General features: G+C 41.4%; 1 long non-coding RNA gene across 1 annotated transcript; it reads left to right on the forward strand.

The window, feature by feature from the left end:
* Positions 1-2,272: 2,272 nt before the first annotated feature.
* Positions 2,273-17,907, forward strand: LOC125360478. The gene is made up of 3 exons (XR_007212759.1): positions 2,273-2,728; positions 6,122-6,253; positions 17,462-17,907. It is a non-coding gene; the product is annotated as an uncharacterized LOC125360478 (long non-coding RNA).
* The last annotated feature ends 86 nt before the right edge of the window (positions 17,908-17,993 follow it).

A 17,993-nucleotide genomic window follows, 5' to 3' on the forward strand; every position in this document is an offset into this window, starting at 1 on the left:
GTTATTCATGGGAGACACTAAAGAAAGAGGCCAATGCCCAAGTTCAAGCAGCCAGAACTCCACTCTAGTTACAATTTAACCAGACAGCAGAGAAGGGAGTCCCAGATCCTTCCTCTCCCACAAGCCCAATGTACATGTCTCAAGAATGTATAAAGTCTCATGAATTTTGTTTTTAAAATTTATTATCTTTAAGTAGTTGTACAAAGAAGTTGCCATTTAACAAAGCAGTTTATAAATACAATACATTTTGATCAGTGTCACCTTTTCAACATTCTCTCTCTCCCCCACCCTTTCCCTTTTATTAATTTTGTGGTATATGCAATGGATTCTTGACTGCATTCTCCCCATCTTGTCGCTTTACCTCTCACCTTTGGAGACTTCGGAATTTTATTCCAGCAAGAGAGGGCAAAGAAAAGGAGAGAAGACAGAGTCATTAGAGACTGTTTAAATAGAAACTAAGTTACGTTGAGTGGATGAGAATGATTTTTCTACCATAGATAGAAATCCGTTTCAGTTATAGAGACTGAAATTCTTTATAGACTTTTGCTCATCCAATATTTCCAGTTATAAATCTATTTCTTGATTGATAAAGACCTCTTTATTCTAAAGCAAGATAAAAAGAAATACATAAAGAGTACATAAAAGAATACATAAAGGAGGAATGCCAACTTTTATGAGAGTGAAGATGTAATATCATATTGTTTTAGTATTTAGAAATAAATCTTTCTGAAGAATAGGCTCTCTTATTACATGTAGGATGAGGAATCTCAATTTATTCACAAAGTGAATTAATTTATTCATTCCATGGAATGATTCTGACCACATTACAAACTTGAACTCTTTCTGTTCTCACAACAAATCTTTAAGATACTTATGACCACTTGTGCTATTTTAAAACGAAGGATTGAGGCACAGGAAAATTAAGCCAAGTGCCAAAGGTCATAAAGAGTCTGGCTCTAAGACCAATGAACTTAAGCACTTTCTTCTCATGTTCCTTAGCAGGTATCATATTCTTTCAAATACTTTATTTCCAGTACATCAGATTCACTCTGATTTGTGACTAAGTTGGGAAATTTTAAGATTTGAAAGCAGATATCATGTGGATTCCTCTATTGGCAGTGGGCAGGAGTTCATTGGCTTATCTCTAAAGTGGCACTAATTACATTCACTTACATGCATAGATTTTATGGAGCTTATTCTGTTATATCTGGGCTTCCCTGTAAAGATAAATCACCTTGGGAATACTGACTGGGGAGTGGAAGACAGCTGAATCTTTAAGGGCTGCCTTGTAAACATGTAATCGGAAGAGCTAGTGCTGCCTGAGAATCTAGAGCAGGTTTTAAATAGCTCACAGGGAGCTAAGTTGGTCTTTCCAAGGCCAAGTTATCAAAAATAGTTTCTTGGTTTGTGTGTTTGACCTTTTCTGCCAACATAGGCTGAGCTTTGAAGGCCATTATGTCTTTGTCTCTCTTCTAGGGACAAGAAAAGAGCAAACTCAAACATGAACTACAATTTGAAAGCCTAAATAATCTCAAAGAGTGCTTCCTTGATAGTGTAGTGTGAAGCCCTTGCATTTCTAGGAGTTGCATAGAAGCTCTCTTGACCAGATAGATGCCTCCTAAATAGTAACACAAAATCAGAGTGGCTGGCTGGGTCTTTGAGTTACCAAAATGTTCAGCTACAAATAGAAACAGTCATAGACAGAGAGAAGACTGAAGCTTCTTCCATAAATGATTTGAGAATCTTTGATATTGCTATTAACTTTCACCTGACATGACTAGAGGTAATTTTAGTACAATTAATTGTCTTGCTCTCTTCACATCTGAATCTATTTGGTGGACTTCCCCCTGAGAGTAGTTCTGATCCATCCTTGTATGTGAAGCAAGGGGGATAGAAAAGAAATAATTTCCATGCTGAGATATTTTCCCCAATTTATGACACACAAGGAAATATTATGAAACATAAAAAAAACAGTAAAACTAGCTTTCAAAGTAATCAAGGAGCCACGTTTTTGCACTACTCTTCACTTAAAAAAATCCCTGCTTCTTTGGTCAAGAAAAAAAAAAAAAAGGTTCATTGCTCTAAATTCCCACCTAGCAAAATTTGTTGTTTGTATGAAATGCCAAGTCATGATTATCTAATACCATTTTTACTCAGCAAAGGATTTGGTTTGGTTTTCCAGATGAGCGGGCTGGAATTTGATACTTCATTTTTGTTACTTAATATTGTAATTTGATTTTTATCCAAAGAATAACTTAATAGTTTATTTAGAATAGCTCAAGAAATCAAATAGTTATTTTAGGACACTTTGTTCATCTCTTTGTCCATTGGTATAAAAAAACTCAGCTGCTATAGCAGCTTATAATCATCCTAAGTGACTCCCAAATGCCTGCATAATACAAGACTCAGTCCTTGTTTTGGTATTTGGAAGGCAGTAGCAACTGCCAGAGATATGATCTATTAGGTTTTAAGTCCTTGATGGTGTGCCTTCAGAAGCGATCACTCATACTTGGCCATGAGATGAATGGATATTGTCTGCCAGATGCCTCTTCTGTGATGGGCTGAAGTACCACAGACCCAACGCAACAAGACTGAGTGCTCACAGACTGAAAGCTCCAAAACAGTAAACCTCTTTTTCTGTAGATTTATTCCAGGTATTTGTTATGGAAACCTTCAAGAGGCAGTCCTAGTAGAAGGTACTTCAGTTGTGGTGGTTCCATCATCATGGGTATGTTAATGGGTTAGGTCTCATGGTGTATGAGTTCTTTTTAAAAGAACAAGACTGGTCTTTTTTTTTTTTTTCTTGTTTCGTTGTTTACACATAGGTCTTTTCTGTGCATGCTTGTTCCTCTGCTTTGCTGCCATTTTGTGGAACTAACAGATTATTATTTTTTTTTGTAGCTCCACAAAACAGATTGAGACAGTGTACAACGACTAATGGTATGTTATTCTTTGGTATAATACAAGATAAGAACCAAAAGATTACTCTAGTTCCTAGAATATTTATATCTTTGCAAATACTTCCTTACTCATTATAAGGGGACCTCTCAAACTTGATTTATTTTATAAAGATCTTGGTCTAAGCAATGGAAAGCTGTTCCAATGTCTTTTTCTTATGTTTCTCTACCTTAGAATTTTCTATTTATTGATTGATTAATGGTGGCATGAGGATTTGCTAGAAAAGCACTCTATCACTTAAGCCATACCTCCAGCACTACTTTAGATTTTTCTTAGCATTTATCTGCCTTTGAATGAATTTTGTGAGCTTTTTTTTCTTCCATTATGTCATATAACAGAACAAATAATGAAAATGTTTCCCAAGTTTTAAATAATTTTCCCTTCCTTTAGTTTTTCTTTAATAATATAATAGTCTGAAGTATATGCCATCTTATCACAACTGTAATTTTTATGTTAGACATTACATTAAAGTCAAACGTTAATAAAGAAAGTTAATGAAGTCAAAATAAAGGTTTGCAAATGAAAACTAACATTGGACTGTGTACAAATATTTATTCATATATATGAAATACTTCATATTTTGACTTTATAACTACAAGTTGGTTGCAATATGTATTTTAAATGGAATGATCAGAAAAAAATTCTTACTGTGAGTAAAGCACATTCAAAATAAGCTTGTATCATTTGCCTTGCACAAGCGGGGCCACCTTGATGGTTATATAAATAAGAGGAATAAACCAGATCATTCTAAATTCAGAAAGTTTGAACAAATGTATTTCAACAAGGTTTATTTTCCCATGTTAGTTTGAAAATATAAACACGCATCGTTTAACTAGATTCCAAAGTTCAGAAGCATGATTAGCTGAAAGTTCTCTATTTTTAAAATTATTGTTTGCAGAAGTAAACCTTTGTCCTCAATCTGTAAATTATTAAAATAAGTAAATCAGGCTTAGTGCTGGTGGCTCATGCCTCTAATAGTAGCTTTGCAGGGGGCTGAGATCTGAAGATCATGATTCAAAGCCAGACTAGGCAGGAACATCCATGTGATGCTTTTCTCCAATGAACCACTAGAAAACCAGAAGTGGCCTTGAGCCACTTCTGGTCAGGGACAGTGCACAGAACTCAGTGCTGAGTTTAAGCTCTACAACAGACAAAAAAAAAAAAAGGTGAATGACACCTTGCCATATGTCTCGTGTTCACGTCATGTGTCCTGTCTCCTGGCTCATCTCTGGTCACCATGGAGTCCCATTTCAGCTCTCCATTGGAACTGAATTGGTCTGTTGGTATTGTTTTTGTTCTTTCTTTCTTCTCTGGTTGGCTTCCTGACAGTGTTAAGGGTGTTTGTGGGCTGCAAGCCTTTGTAACAACTGGCTGCCTAAAGAGTGCTAATGCTCTAAATAAAAACTCCAAGATTTGAACTTAAAAAAAAAAGGTGTGTCGGGGGGGGGAAGGTTCCAGATTTATTTGTTAGGTCTTGTAAATGGAATGGTTTGTTTCCTTATGTTGGGACAGGGACTAGGGGTCGCTCAGTGGTTGAATAGAGTCTTGGAGTACATGAAGCCATGGATTCAATCCCTAGCACCAAACCAGAAATAAACCAAAAGGAAGAAAAGAAAGAAGGAAAAGAGAAAAGGGAGAAGGAAGGAAGGAAGGAAGGAAGGAAGGAAGGAAGGAAGGAAGGAAGGAAGGAAGGAAGGAAGGAAGGAGGAGAGGAGGAGGAATGAAGGAAAAAGGGAGGGAGGGAGAAAGGGAAGGAGAGAAGGAAAGGAGGAAGAAAGGAAGGAGGGAAAGAAGAAAGGGAAGGAGGGAGGGAAGGGAAGGAAGGAAGAATATGTAAGGTCAAAGGGAACTTTTTCTTCCCTCTCTGAGGGTTTGCATCTTTATCACTGCGAAAATGGATGGGTAACATGGCTTAACAGGACCCACATAAAATATGAAGCTGAAAGAACATCAGATGTGTGGAGCTTAAGGGAAGTGGGAAGGCAGGGGCTGTGAGGAATTTTAGAGAAAGGAATAGTAAGTTTTGTGGATGGGGAATGGGTGAGTCTGAAAAATAGTGGCCTAGGACAAAGTTCCTCTAGGCTCTTCCTGTGGTAAGACTTTAATTTTCTTTGGTTAATGAAATTTTAGTAAGAAGGTCAAAAGTTAATTGTATTTCTCAGCTAAACCTCACAGTCTTTAGCTTCCATCTCTGACTGTTTTGTATTGCCATAATAAATCACCTATAACTGGGTAATTGATAACAAACAGGAAAGTATTTGGCTCAAGGTTCTGGAGGCAGGTCACCTGGGATCTTTTCCCTCAAGGAAGGGAGTTGCTACTTCACTATTTCGGGGGCTTACTTGGTGTTTATACTGGCTGCCTATGCTATGTGGATGAGGGGAGTCTACTGGGGAACAAAGGACGTTTTTTGTTTGGACCAGCTGGTTCTTCACATACCACCCCCCCAACTGTTGTGTGATCTGCCCAGCTGGATGGAAGTGATGAGAGGACTTTCTTTCTCTCTGGGTTGTTTGCTTTTTGTTTATAATTTCCCTCTCTTGGGAGTATGTCTCTGGCAAGCAAAAAATGCAAAAGCACACACTGATAGAGTGTAGACACTCCACTGGAAACACTGAACTCAGACAGGTGTTTGTTTTTGCTCTTATTGCACAGGATGGGGATGTTGGTGACGGCATGCCCATGGGGTAGCTACATGCCACCATCTCTCCCTGACTATCTGAGCAGTCAGGACCCCAGTAGCAGGAGAGATGTCTCCCTGGATTACAGGGTCCTTCCCCCTGAGGACACCTGGGAAGGCCTTTCCCTTTTGTTCTCTGTTCACAGATGGGAACCCAACAGTCTTGAGTCCTGATGGGTCCCCACTCACCCACCTACTCAATAATTTCCCCTAAAATTACTTTCGTATCTTAATCTTAAGGGAAAGATCTGGAGGAATATCTCCTGTCTATGCACTCAGCTTGAGTTTTTAAATTCCTGGCAGCTATATACCATGTCTCATTCTCCCTAATCTATCCTGCTTTATTTTCCCCTAGAATGACTTCCATCCCTTAATCTTAGGGGAAGTTGACCGGTGAAGATCCATCTTCTGTAACTGCTTCAAGCTGAGAAGGAGCATTGGGCCTGCCTAGCCAGAGACCTGAAGTCTTGTCCTGTCTTACAGAGGGGTAACATGAGAAGTTCAGTGGTTGGATTACCAGGATCCTATGTCAGTAGGACCATTCTTTGACTCTGAACTGGAAAGGAAGTCAAAGAAGAAATTAGGGAGGATGATAAGCCACAGAAACAATATAAGGTACAGCAAATTAGTATTCCTCCACAAATTAATGCCATAGGATTAACAATCATTTTTCCCACCACATGGTTCCGGAGAATCATGAGGTTAAGAAATTCATTAAAGCTAAGAGCAGAGTCAGATATAGCATTAATCTGAATGTGTAGATCCTGAAGGACTGAGGAGGCATTGAGTTGTCTGGAATATACACACAGCATTTAATTTATAATTTTGCAGATTCCTCCTTGAGCTGCAGTGAGGATGTCTAAAACCATTCTATTATGATGAGCCTATCTCATCCTACTGATCATGATATGCTATTCGCAGCTGAGAGTACTTTTGGCTCAGTTGTCAGTAGTGGTGGATAGCCAGAAATAATCATCTCAAATCTGATAGCATCCTTTAAAGAATTATCTAGACCCAAAGACCTACAGGAACACTTAAATGAATTTTGACTTAGTTAAACTACGTATTACTAACTCTACTAATAAGTTCTATCAAAATTTAAGGCATAATCATACCATCTACTTCTTACTCGAAAATTCTGTGGTTAGTTTTAGTTTTTCCCTTTTTCCATTTTGGAATGAACATTAAAGCCAAATGTTACTTCCCAAATACTTTTTAATCCAAAGGAAACCATTTTTGTTTCCTCAATTTCCTTTCCCAAGGCTTAAAAAAAAACAACAACTAACATTCCTTTATCTCCTTACTGATTGTTTTTAAAATTGCACTCTGAATTAATTCTTAGAAAAAAATTAGAACCCAATGACAGATCTTTTTCTTTTTCTTTTTTTTTGCCAGTCCTGGGCCTTGGACTCAGGGCCTGAGCACTGTCCCTGGCTTCTTCCCGCTCAAGGCTAGCACTCTGCCACTTGAGCCACAGCACCGCCTCTGGCCGTTTTCTGTATATGTGGTGCTGGGGAATCGAACCTAGGGCCTCGTGTATCTGAGCCAGGCACTCTTGCCACTAGGCCATATCCCCAGCCCACAGATCTTTTTCTTAATGTAAGGTAATAACCCTTAGACACATTTGTTGCAAGCTGATATTCCCTGTTAGGTTTTAAAACAAGGAGAATAGGAGAATTAATGGAGACTGTCGCTGTCCTAAGAATCCAAACTTTAAACTTTAATCAAAGGCTGAAGCCCTCTGCAGATTTTTGGCTTAATAGGGTTGTTAGGAAATTTTGGAGGTTCTTTAAGCAGATAACAACTGGCTGTGCATTTATGGATTTTCCAGGTGTTTCTGTGTCCCAAACCTGAAGACCTATAGTTAAAGAGATTCCCTTTGAGATACCAGAGAGGTCTTTGGTAGGGAAGATCACTAACACCCCTAGAAGGGGAGATGTGTCTCAGGCCTAAGTTAATAATAACCACCAAAGTTGCTAACATGTCTTTTCTCATGAGGGGTTGGACATTTAGATATTACTGGAAATGGATGAGAGAAAATAAAATTTTCGTACCTGTAGGTCAGGGGCTGAGTGAATCTTTTGACCTTTGGGCACATCATCAACATCAGTCACAGAGCACATTTGTTTTGATAGAGGTCTAGAAAAGGTTGTGAATGCAGAATAGCAAGCCCCAGTATCCAAGAAAAAATGAAATGATATGTTTTTAACTTTAGGAAAAACCCAAGCTTCTTCAGATGTTATCAGTGGCTGTCTGGTTGGGGCTTGATTCAGAGGAAGCCTTGGACACCTTCATTCTTCCAGTACTGTCATCTTGGAGGCAGCTGGCTTCTCCTCCCTTGGAAGCAAGGACATACCTCCTTCCTCCAGTGGTTTCCTTCTTGGGGGAGGAAGCAAAATTACAGTGGTTTTGGTTTCCTTTTAGGAAGATTGTACTTCCAGTGCCCTTGCTCTCCACACTGATCATGTTTCCCTTTCAGGTTACCAGAGCCAACTCCATGATCTGGATTCTTACAGGTATATTCTTGGAAAAGGAGATCATTTTTTTTTCCCCAGGACAGTGTTTCCTGTAGTTAAAGCCAATAGTTGAGCTTCCTCCTTTGCTCCCTTGTTGCCCCTTTATATTATCTCAGTAGTTGAAGACCTCAAAGGCCAAATCTACTAGTTGATTTAATGGGGGTTTTGTTTTTGAACTTTTCAGAGAATATTCAAAGTTGCCTGGCTAGTAAGATTGTTTCCTAGCAATATCTGTCCTTCATGAAACTCAATTAATATTTGTTCATTTCTTTTCTTTTCTTTTGTTTTTGCCAGTCCTGGGGCTTGAACTCAGGGCCTGTGGACTGTCCCTGGCTTCTTTTTCCTCAAGGCTAGCACTCTACCACTTGAGCCACAGTGCCATGTCTGGCTTTTCCTATATATGTGGTGCTGAGGAATCGAACCCAGGGCTTCATGTATATGAGGCAAGCACTTTACCACTAGACCATATTCCCAGCTCCCTATTTGTACATTTCTTAAGAGTCTCAGTTAACATACATAAAAATAATGCTGGGATTTTGTTTTTGTTCTTCTAGCTTGGAGGAGCTAAAACCACCACTCCGATGACCCCTCTCCCATTGTCCAGAAACTCTTTCATCAAAAACTGTATCCCTTCCTGCCGACTGATACAGATCACCTAACTCATATGCCTTTCCAACTGAATGAATTAAAGGAAACTGGGAAGGATTTGGAAAGCTCTACTGAAAATCCTGAGGGATATATTCAGATGTTTAGAGAGGTGGGACAGATGTTTGAGCTGGCCCTTTGAGTTGGCCTTCTAGACCAGACTATGACTGCATTTAAAAAAAAAAAAAAAAGCAAAGAATCCTAGAGCAGGCAGTGGCAGCAGGAAATGATGATTATTTAGCTAAGGCTAGAAAAGGGGAGGAGGGACAGCAGGTGACAGGCAAGAAATGAAGTGAAGTTGTGATCCATACCCCTACTGGGGAGCAGACAGTTCCCCAAACTCACCCTGGATGGGACCACAAAAGGGTAGTCAATAAATAGAGGAAAAAACATTTTCTCTTCTGCATTTCTGAAGGGTTAAGGAGAGCCAAGTTAAATCCCCTTAATTATTCACAACTCATTAAAGTCTAGCAGGGACTAGGACCCCTCAGGTCTTTTTACAGAGTCTGAAGGATGCTATGCAAAGGCACATTATGTAACTCCAGCAGTGGAGGAGTCAGCCCCAAACATCTGCAGGACACTGCAAAAACTGGTGGCTGAAAATAAACTCTAGCTCAATTAGAATAGGGAACTACCTCTGTGTACTATAACAGGGGTGTGGAAAAGGAGAAAAAGGAGGACAAGAGACAGGAGGCACTGGAGCCCACTTCTCAGGGGACAGAAGCAAACCTGAAGGTTTGTTTCCATTGTGAGCAGTTAGAGCTCCCAAACAGGAGTGTCCCCAGAGGAAAAGAACTAGAAAGCTGATGTCCTCCAGCCAGCATAGACCGCAAACATAGATTAGGCATGAACAGCCCCGTTCTGTACCTCAACAATCTATAGAGCTGCAGCTGGAAAGAGCCAGAAACAAAATAGGATGCCTGTGGAGGGAGATACCAAATTGTTTATGGCTTGAAAGATCGTAAAAGGGTCTTTAGGTCAGTCCCTGGCGCCGTTATGGCTTGAGTACTGGAGAGATCGTAAAGGGGTCTTCAGGTCAGTTCCTGACCCCTTCCTGAACCCTGTTCCTTGCCTTATTTAGGCTGTCCAATCAGAATCCTGTAACTATGCCTTTAGCTTCTGTAAACCCGCTTCTGCAACCCCCATAAAAACCCCTAGAAACCGAGCCCCGGGCGCGCCATCCCTGCGAGGACTTGGACGCCCGGGTACCCGTCCCATAATAAACCTCTTGCTTTTGCATCCATCGTGTGTCTCGCTGTTCCTTGGAGGGGTCTCTTCGATTGATCGACCTCCCCAACTCGGGGGTCTTTCAGATGGGGGCTCGTCCGGGATAGAGACCCCCACCCAGGGACCACCGACCCACCGATGGGAGGTAAGCTGGCCAGCACTCTGTGTTGTTTCTGTGTTGTTTTTGTGAGGTTTCTGTACTGCGCCTGCGTCTGCATCTGCACTAGTTGGCTAACTAGATCTGCATCTGGCGGACCCGTGGAGGAGCTGACGAGCTCAGGACTCCCGACCGCGGCCCTGGGAGACGTCCCAGTGGTGTCTGGGGCCAAGGTGGCCCATCTGTAGTCTGGGGCCAAGGTGGCCCATCTGTTGTCTGGGGCCAAGTATTTGGCCCACCAGCATTCTGTGAATCCTACCCAAATAGGACTTTTTTGGGGCATCTCAGCTGTCCGACGGGTACGTGGTTCTTCTGGGAGACGAGAGTAGCCGGGCTCTCACTAGGTCTCCATCTGAAGTTTTGTTTTCGGTACCGAAGCCGCGCCGCGAAAGTCTGTCTTGGTCTCGCCTCCCTGCTGTTCGCTTTGTCTGTCCTAGGACTCTGTGTATCTCTTTTGTGTCAAACCTGCATAACCTGTTTTGTTACCTTGTCCTGTGTTTGTTGAATTCCTCCTAGGCATGGGGATTAAGCTGAGAATGTGGCAAACAGAAGACTTCCAGGGATGACTCCTTCTCTTTCTCTTTATGTCCCCAGCAGAATTTTCCTCCCTACCTTTCCTTAGCAGCGTTGCTTCTCCAGATTTGTCAAACTGCTTTTACTCTCGCCACTTTTGTATGTTTGTCTGGTTTATGTAAAATGCTCTGAGAAGTCTAAATGAGGTGGTTAATTGGACTTTGATGTAAAAGAGAAAGTGAAATTGAAAGCAGAAGGGCCTAGGACGAGAGTGAGTATAGAGGAGACTAGGTCTGGTGGTAAATTAGAAAAGAAAGTAATAGTAAATCCAATTACATACTAGAAAAGATTATGTTGTAGAAAAAAAATTGTCTGGTCTGGACTGTTCTTCCCTGTTTTTGTATCTCCTGACTGTGACGGACGTAATGGGACAGATTCCCTCTACCCCCTTGGATTTATGTTTAGCTCATTTGAAAGATATGCAGGCGACAGCTCACAATCAGAGTGATCAGAGTGTGAGTGTCTGCAAAAAGAACTCTGGGTGACCCCCCCACCCAGCCTTCTTCAGCAGAAAATTATTTGGTGTGCTAAAATGTTTTGCTAAAGTTATCAAGCCCTGGAAAATGAGGCTGGAGAATGCTAAAATCATTTGTTAAAAGCTTTGTCTTAAAATTTGGGAGTTACAGGAGTAAGATTGGCAAAAATACCTCCTGCCACTGGAAAATGTACGGCCGATGTTTATTTTGCGCGCTTTAAGATCTTTTAAATGTGTGTGTGTGTGTGTGCATGTGTGAGTGTGAACATGTACAAGACTGTTAGCATGATGTAAAATTGAGTGAGTTTAAGTTTAAATTCAAATGGTCATTAAGTTTGGGTGTTACCAAATGCTTTAAAGGATTATTGCATTGTTTTAAAGAGGAACTGTAGTTAAAGAAAATGTTTCATTAATTAAAAAAAAATTATTAAGGTTAAGTGTCAGAAATTTTGATGTAAAGGTTTATCACTGTTAAAAAAAAAAAAAAAAGAGAAAATTGCTTGGGTTTCTAAAAAGAAAAAAAATGGGCCTGTATGCCTATCCACAGGAGTGAGGGGTGGTCTGGCAACAGTACAGCTTAGCCAGCCCACGTGGTGGCACAGGCCCTGGAGGGAATCCACGTGGTGGGACAGCCAAAAGGGGGTGTCCTTGCATGGTGGAAGAGAAGTGGGGCCGGCACCAAGACAGTTCATCAAGCTCTGAGGAGTAGGATGAAAGGATGAAAATAGGCTGTTTGGCAGGACAGGCCATGGAGGCCTCTCTTTTGACTCTTTTGTTTTCAGGTGAACTTTGGAAACCTGGTGGTAAAAATGAATGGTTTGGCTGGAATTTTTAAAAAAAACTGCCCCTTGAGGTACTAAGAATTAAAAAAAAAAAAAAAAAAAGTTTTTTAAATGGTTAAAAAGTATATTTATCTGATGTAATTTGATTCCTGTGCTATTTTGTAATTCGGATGTATTGAAAAAGCAAAGATGCTGAGACTGGATTTCATGTGTTTGTAATTTTGGTGACTGTTTTAACTTTTGTTACAATTGTTTTGGATATCAGTTTAATGATTCAGGTACTGAATTTTATGTGATGTAATAGTAAGACTCGTAACTATCTTAAGTTACACATAATGAGGCAAGTATAAAAGTAAACTCTCATTAACTCTCTGTATGTAGGAGGAAATGGCAAAATGGGCTATCTCACTACTTTATTGGAAAGCTGAATGGATAAGTATTTCTAATTTTGTAATTGTAATTCTTGCATTAAGGAAAAATTGTCATTTGAGTCCAAAGGTCTTCATGCCATGTGGTAACTGGGACTAAAGAAAAAGAAAAAAAAAAAGGCTCTTTTAAAACGGGCAGCCCAAAGGCAAAGGGCAGTACCGGTTTCAGAATGCCTCTAAGCTTCAGAGTTTTTCCAACACAGATAAGAGCTAAAGAGCTAAAGTGTTAGTGTTAAACAGAGGTTAGTAAAAGACCTTGCAAATCAAGAATGCATTTCTAGATAAGAAATTTGGAAGTAAAATTGTCCTGAATGATTATTGCAAAGTGAGAAAAGGAGAATTATGGCTACCAAAATGTTTAATTGCCATTCCAGTTTCTTTGTAGGTTTTTTGTAACAGTTTCCAGCAGGCCCCACAGAGAAGGACAAATGAGTTCTACAAGTTTGTCAAGATCTAACATTGGCCCTTAATAAGTTCCAGGTAAGAGCATGCTTAAAAACTACTTATTTGTGGACCACCTTGTTGCTTTTAATTGGAGTAAAGTGGCCTCTTGTAAGACTCATTGATCTGAAATCTGCAGTTCAAAGCCAGCCCGGGTAAAGAAAGGTCCCTGTGAGAGTCTTCATCTCTAATCAGCTAGCAGAGTGCTGGGAACAGAGTCGTGAGTCGCTTTGAGGCTCAAAGTGGTAGGGTGCTAGACTTGAGCTGGAGAGCTGAGGGACAGCACTCAGGCCCTGAGTCCAAGTCCAGTGATGGACCAAGAGAAATGACAAAGGTGCATTTATACCAGCATGGAAAAGTTACTCCTGGGACAGAGTGATTGCACATCCAGAGGCAGTAAGCCACTGCTTGGATGACAGAGAGCGTGTCAGATCCTAGAGTCACTCCTGTTTGGCCTTTCAAAAGTTAATCAGAGCCGGGAGGTCCTAGAAGACTAGTTCGTAAGCATGCCTTTTATTGCCCATGTCTATCTATTTTGTAACTGGACAGGAACTTGCCAGTCATCTGCGGTAGTGGGTAGTAAAGCCAAGTTTGTTAAATAGGGGATAGTTTGAAAATCCCAACCCCCTGCATCTACTCAAAGCCCTGACTGGCAGTGAGAATTTTAAGCTGATACATCTGTTCAGGAAAGAAAGTTTGTGGACCTGAGATTGTGTCCTTATTGAGATCTGTTAAAGGCCTGCAAAGGTAATGTAGTCACTGTTAGGTCATCAGAGATCAGTTCCCCAGCCAGTCGGGAAAATGCTTTCGCAAACTAAGATATTAGAAGGCTACACTGCGGTAGCTCAAAAAGAAGTCTGTGTAGTTGTTTAAAGTTAAATGGTAAAGATAATTTCCAGTTTGGAGTAAAGCTCCTAATGGACATCTGATCCTGCAGCCCCTTGGTAAAGTGGAATAAAATTATAGATTCCTGGCGAGGTAAGGTCAACGTCCCTGAGTCAGCCTGAAGAAGTTACAGAAGATGAATGATCTTCGCCCATCAGCCCCCCCCCTTTTTTTAGGGCCAAGGGACCAGAATTGTTTTCGGAAAGATGAGACAGGATAAATTAGGGGCATGGACAACAGGGTTAACAGTGTACAGAAACTGCACTTGTGAGAAATGGTTACAGGCCAAACCTTCTATGTTGGTTAAAAAAAAAAAAAAAAACAAAACCCTAGCCTTATTGGAAACATTTGATTTAAACTTATTGTTCTGGCAAAATGACCCAAGGGCCATTGATTGCCTAAAGCTGTCTTGACATTCAGTGATGTGCCAGCCTACAAAAGCTAGTGTGCTTAAGAAGGAATCAGGAAAATACAAGGAAATTTGACTAAAGTTATGCCTTAGGTTAACTTAGGTTAAGCTTCTCTAACCAGTCTATGGAGAAAGTTGCAGGTAACCCAGAAGGTGTGACATTCTACTGGAACCACTGGAAGCCACTGCTGCCTGATACCACCATGACCCCTGCCCATTGCATTTGAGTGAGGATCAAGGAGAGTCTAACAGTCATCTGGAAGAATCTACATTTTCACCCTGTGTAGCCCTATCGTGGTAAAACAAATGGGACTCTTATCATGAGCAGCTGATTTCTGCTGGAAAGTGCTTTGGATCTGCTGAAACTAAAATTTTGGGGGGATATTCTTGAGTTGACTGGAGATAACTAGCTCTATTAAGAAAATTGGATATTGTAAGAAATTTTCAAGCAGACTGGCCTGCTGCTAAAATCAAAGCATATATGACAGGCTGGAGAGTCACTTCCAGGCAATGCCTGGAGTGGGGTATTAAAATGTGTCCAGATGAATTAGGGTGTGACCTCAGAAGAAAGGGAGGTAACTGCCATCAGGTGTGCCAGATACCAAGGTAACTGGACAGAGATTTAAACTGTGATTTAAACTGTCTGGGGGCATCTTCATGGAGCCCTCCTGAGGGTGGATCTTACAGATGCCACTGGCCAACCTTAGGCACTTAAAGGCACTGGAATCAGGAGAAATCCACTCTAAAATAGTAACTCATGATAGTTGGCTCTGGTCTGGCTTTTTAGAAGCAGCAGTCCCCATCAGGCTGACCCTTGCCCCACCTTTGTTTTCCCTAACAGCCTGTGGGTAGAGTCACAGTAAATTGCCTTGATGTAGCTGAGATAAACTAGATTCTACAAACCAGAGGAAGAGAAACTCTAGCAGCAAAGAAGCCCCAGAAACTGTAAAGAGGAAAGTTAGTATAGTAAGCCTTGGAGAATAAGAAAGGGATTTAAAAAGTCAAGTGTTACAGAATGTTCCAGTAAGTCACTGCTGGCGTGAGGAAGTAAAAGGTGGTGTGAGTAGGGATATGTTAAACTGTATAAAGAAAGACTTTAGAAAAGAGAATTAGGGAAGCAAAAACATTTCCTTTAGATGAAACGGTTTTGGCATGCTAAAAGTAAGAATGACAATCCCTAGAAAGTTTGAGTGTGTAGCAAATGATATCAATATGTCTTAAAATTAGAGCTTATGAGTAAAGTTGGTATATAATCAAATTGGCTATTGCCCCAGCCCGTGGGGTTTCGTCAACAGGAGCCCGAGGGGGAATTGACCTGAATGAGAGACAAACCAGACACAAGGAGGGAGACCAAGACAGGATTCTGATCAAGGTCTCAAACTTTATTTTTGCAGGGCAGCTTATATAGTAATCAGCAAAGGGTAACTCACATAGACAGCGTCATTAGGTTGCTAGGTTACAGAACTGTGGGATGTTCTTTCTCAGGACAGGGACTGGATAAGTTCACAAGGTTGTTGATTAAAGCTGGACCAGATGTTAGGCTTAACAGGCAAAGTTGTAAAAGTATCAAGTGTCCTTAGCGGTTAAGTCTTAGAGTTTCTTTATTTACAACATGAAAGCCAGACCCAGGTGTCCCTATCAGCTAAGTTTTGTAGTTTCTTTAAGTTACATCCAGACAGCTATTTTGGCTCCCGGCAGGCTATAATATAAATAGGTAAATAGGGCCAGAATTGGGGGTTCGATGTGAAACTTCTGTACCTGCATCTGCGGGGTTAAGGGACTTATGTGATGCCATCTAAATGTTAACCAGAAAGATCTCATATCTTTAACTGCTTGATTCCCTCGCTGAGATGGTTTTGTAGGTAAAGCCTGGATTTGTTCATGTGTGGCCTTAGGAACAGCAGGGTTGTTTGAGAGTTGGTTCACCAGGTCCCCCTGGTTTACAACCCTAATCTCCACTTTGTTGGGACCCCTTACCATTGTTCTGTTAATTCTGCTTTTTGGCCCTTGCATTCTTAATAGGCTAGTACAGTTCATGAAAGATAGAATGTCTGTTATACAAGCCTTAGTACTTACCCAACAGTATCACCAACTAAGGCAACAAGAGCCTGAGACCAGCCGAGAAACGGCTCTCCTGGTTGAATAAAAGATTTTATTCAGTTCAAAGAAAAAGGGGGGAATGAAAGGTGTCCTCCAGCCAGCATAGACCGCAAACATAGATTAGGCATGAACAGCCCCGTTCTGTACCTCAACAATCTATAGAGCTGCAGCTGGAAAGAGCCAGAAACAAAATAGGATGCCTGTGGAGGGAGATACCAAATTGTTTATGGCTTGAAAGATCGTAAAAGGGTCTTTAGGTCAGTCCCTGGCGCCGTTATGGCTTGAGTACTGGAGAGATCGTAAAGGGGTCTTCAGGTCAGTTCCTGACCCCTTCCTGAACCCTGTTCCTTGCCTTATTTAGGCTGTCCAATCAGAATCCTGTAACTATGCCTTTAGCTTCTGTAAACCCGCTTCTGCAACCCCCATAAAAACCCCTAGAAACCGAGCCCCGGGCGCGCCATCCCTGCGAGGACTTGGACGCCCGGGTACCCGTCCCATAATAAACCTCTTGCTTTTGCATCCATCGTGTGTCTCGCTGTTCCTTGGAGGGGTCTCTTCGATTGATCGACCTCCCCAACTCGGGGGTCTTTCAAAAGCCACATCCTGGTCTCTCTGCAGAGAGATGCATTGACTCCAGCAGGTGGAGTTCACCACTCCAACCCCAAGTATAGTCCTGGGATTTCCCACACAGACTCCTGAAATCTCTCACATCCAAACTGAGGCAGTTGTCCAGGTTGAGAAGCAGCAGTATCAGCCTTCTAATTGTCGTAGGTGCTCTTTTTTCTGCCTTTCCCCTTTTTCTTGGTCTTTGGTTCTCTAGCAAGATTATTGTTCTGGACATGTCTGGCCAGAGTCTACAGCATTATTTCACTCAAGTCACAGCTCAGCGTCTTTCCTGATCACTGTACATCCCTTTGGATAATAGATAGTGACACAATAACCCTTGGATCTCCAGTGACTGATACGACTCAAGCTGGCGTAGAAATATTCTCTGTTCACCTCCTATAAATATAATCACACCAGCTTAGAGTTGCAGGGCCAATCTCCCTATTGTCTCCAAAGCCACCTACCCAGGTGGCTTCCTCAAGCATCTCCTTTGAACTGACATCCATGCTTGGGATCAAATATAAAATACTACATATGGCTTCATGGATAGGCCCTGTGTGTTGCAATTACTAACAAAAGATCAAAACATAAATAACCACTGATATAGAAACCAACAAGAGCTGAGGAGGACTGGCGTCACTGCAACCACTTAAAAGTCCCTCAGCTCCTCTGAGTCTCCTCTGGTAGCTGTCATGGACTCCTTTTATCACCCTATTCAGCAGGAAATAGCCAGAACAGAGCTCCATGTATCCCCATGACAGCAGTTAGGGAACACTCAGAAAAGGGAAATGAAAGACAGTGAACTGTTTGGGGCAACCTGCCCCCTACCTCTGCCACCACCCAGAAGAGGGTTTTGAGTCTTGCCATGCCTTGGACCAAGCCGGCCGTCCTGTGGCCACCACATTGGAGAAGGTCTGGTCTGATTCAAACATACCATAATATGACAGGCTGCCTGAAGAGAAGAGAGAAAACAAAGGATGGGGGAGCAATAGCCCAGGCTACGAGATGGGAAAACCATGGGTTTTCTGGGTGGCCTTTACTTACTCTTTACTAAGTAAACTCTTTAAAACTGTCCTCATTGTTCCTAGTATCACTTCAATACTACCAGAGA

This window comes from Perognathus longimembris, chromosome 12 (assembly GCF_023159225.1).
Source record: "Perognathus longimembris pacificus isolate PPM17 chromosome 12, ASM2315922v1, whole genome shotgun sequence".
Taxonomy (NCBI): Eukaryota; Metazoa; Chordata; class Mammalia; order Rodentia; family Heteromyidae; genus Perognathus; species Perognathus longimembris.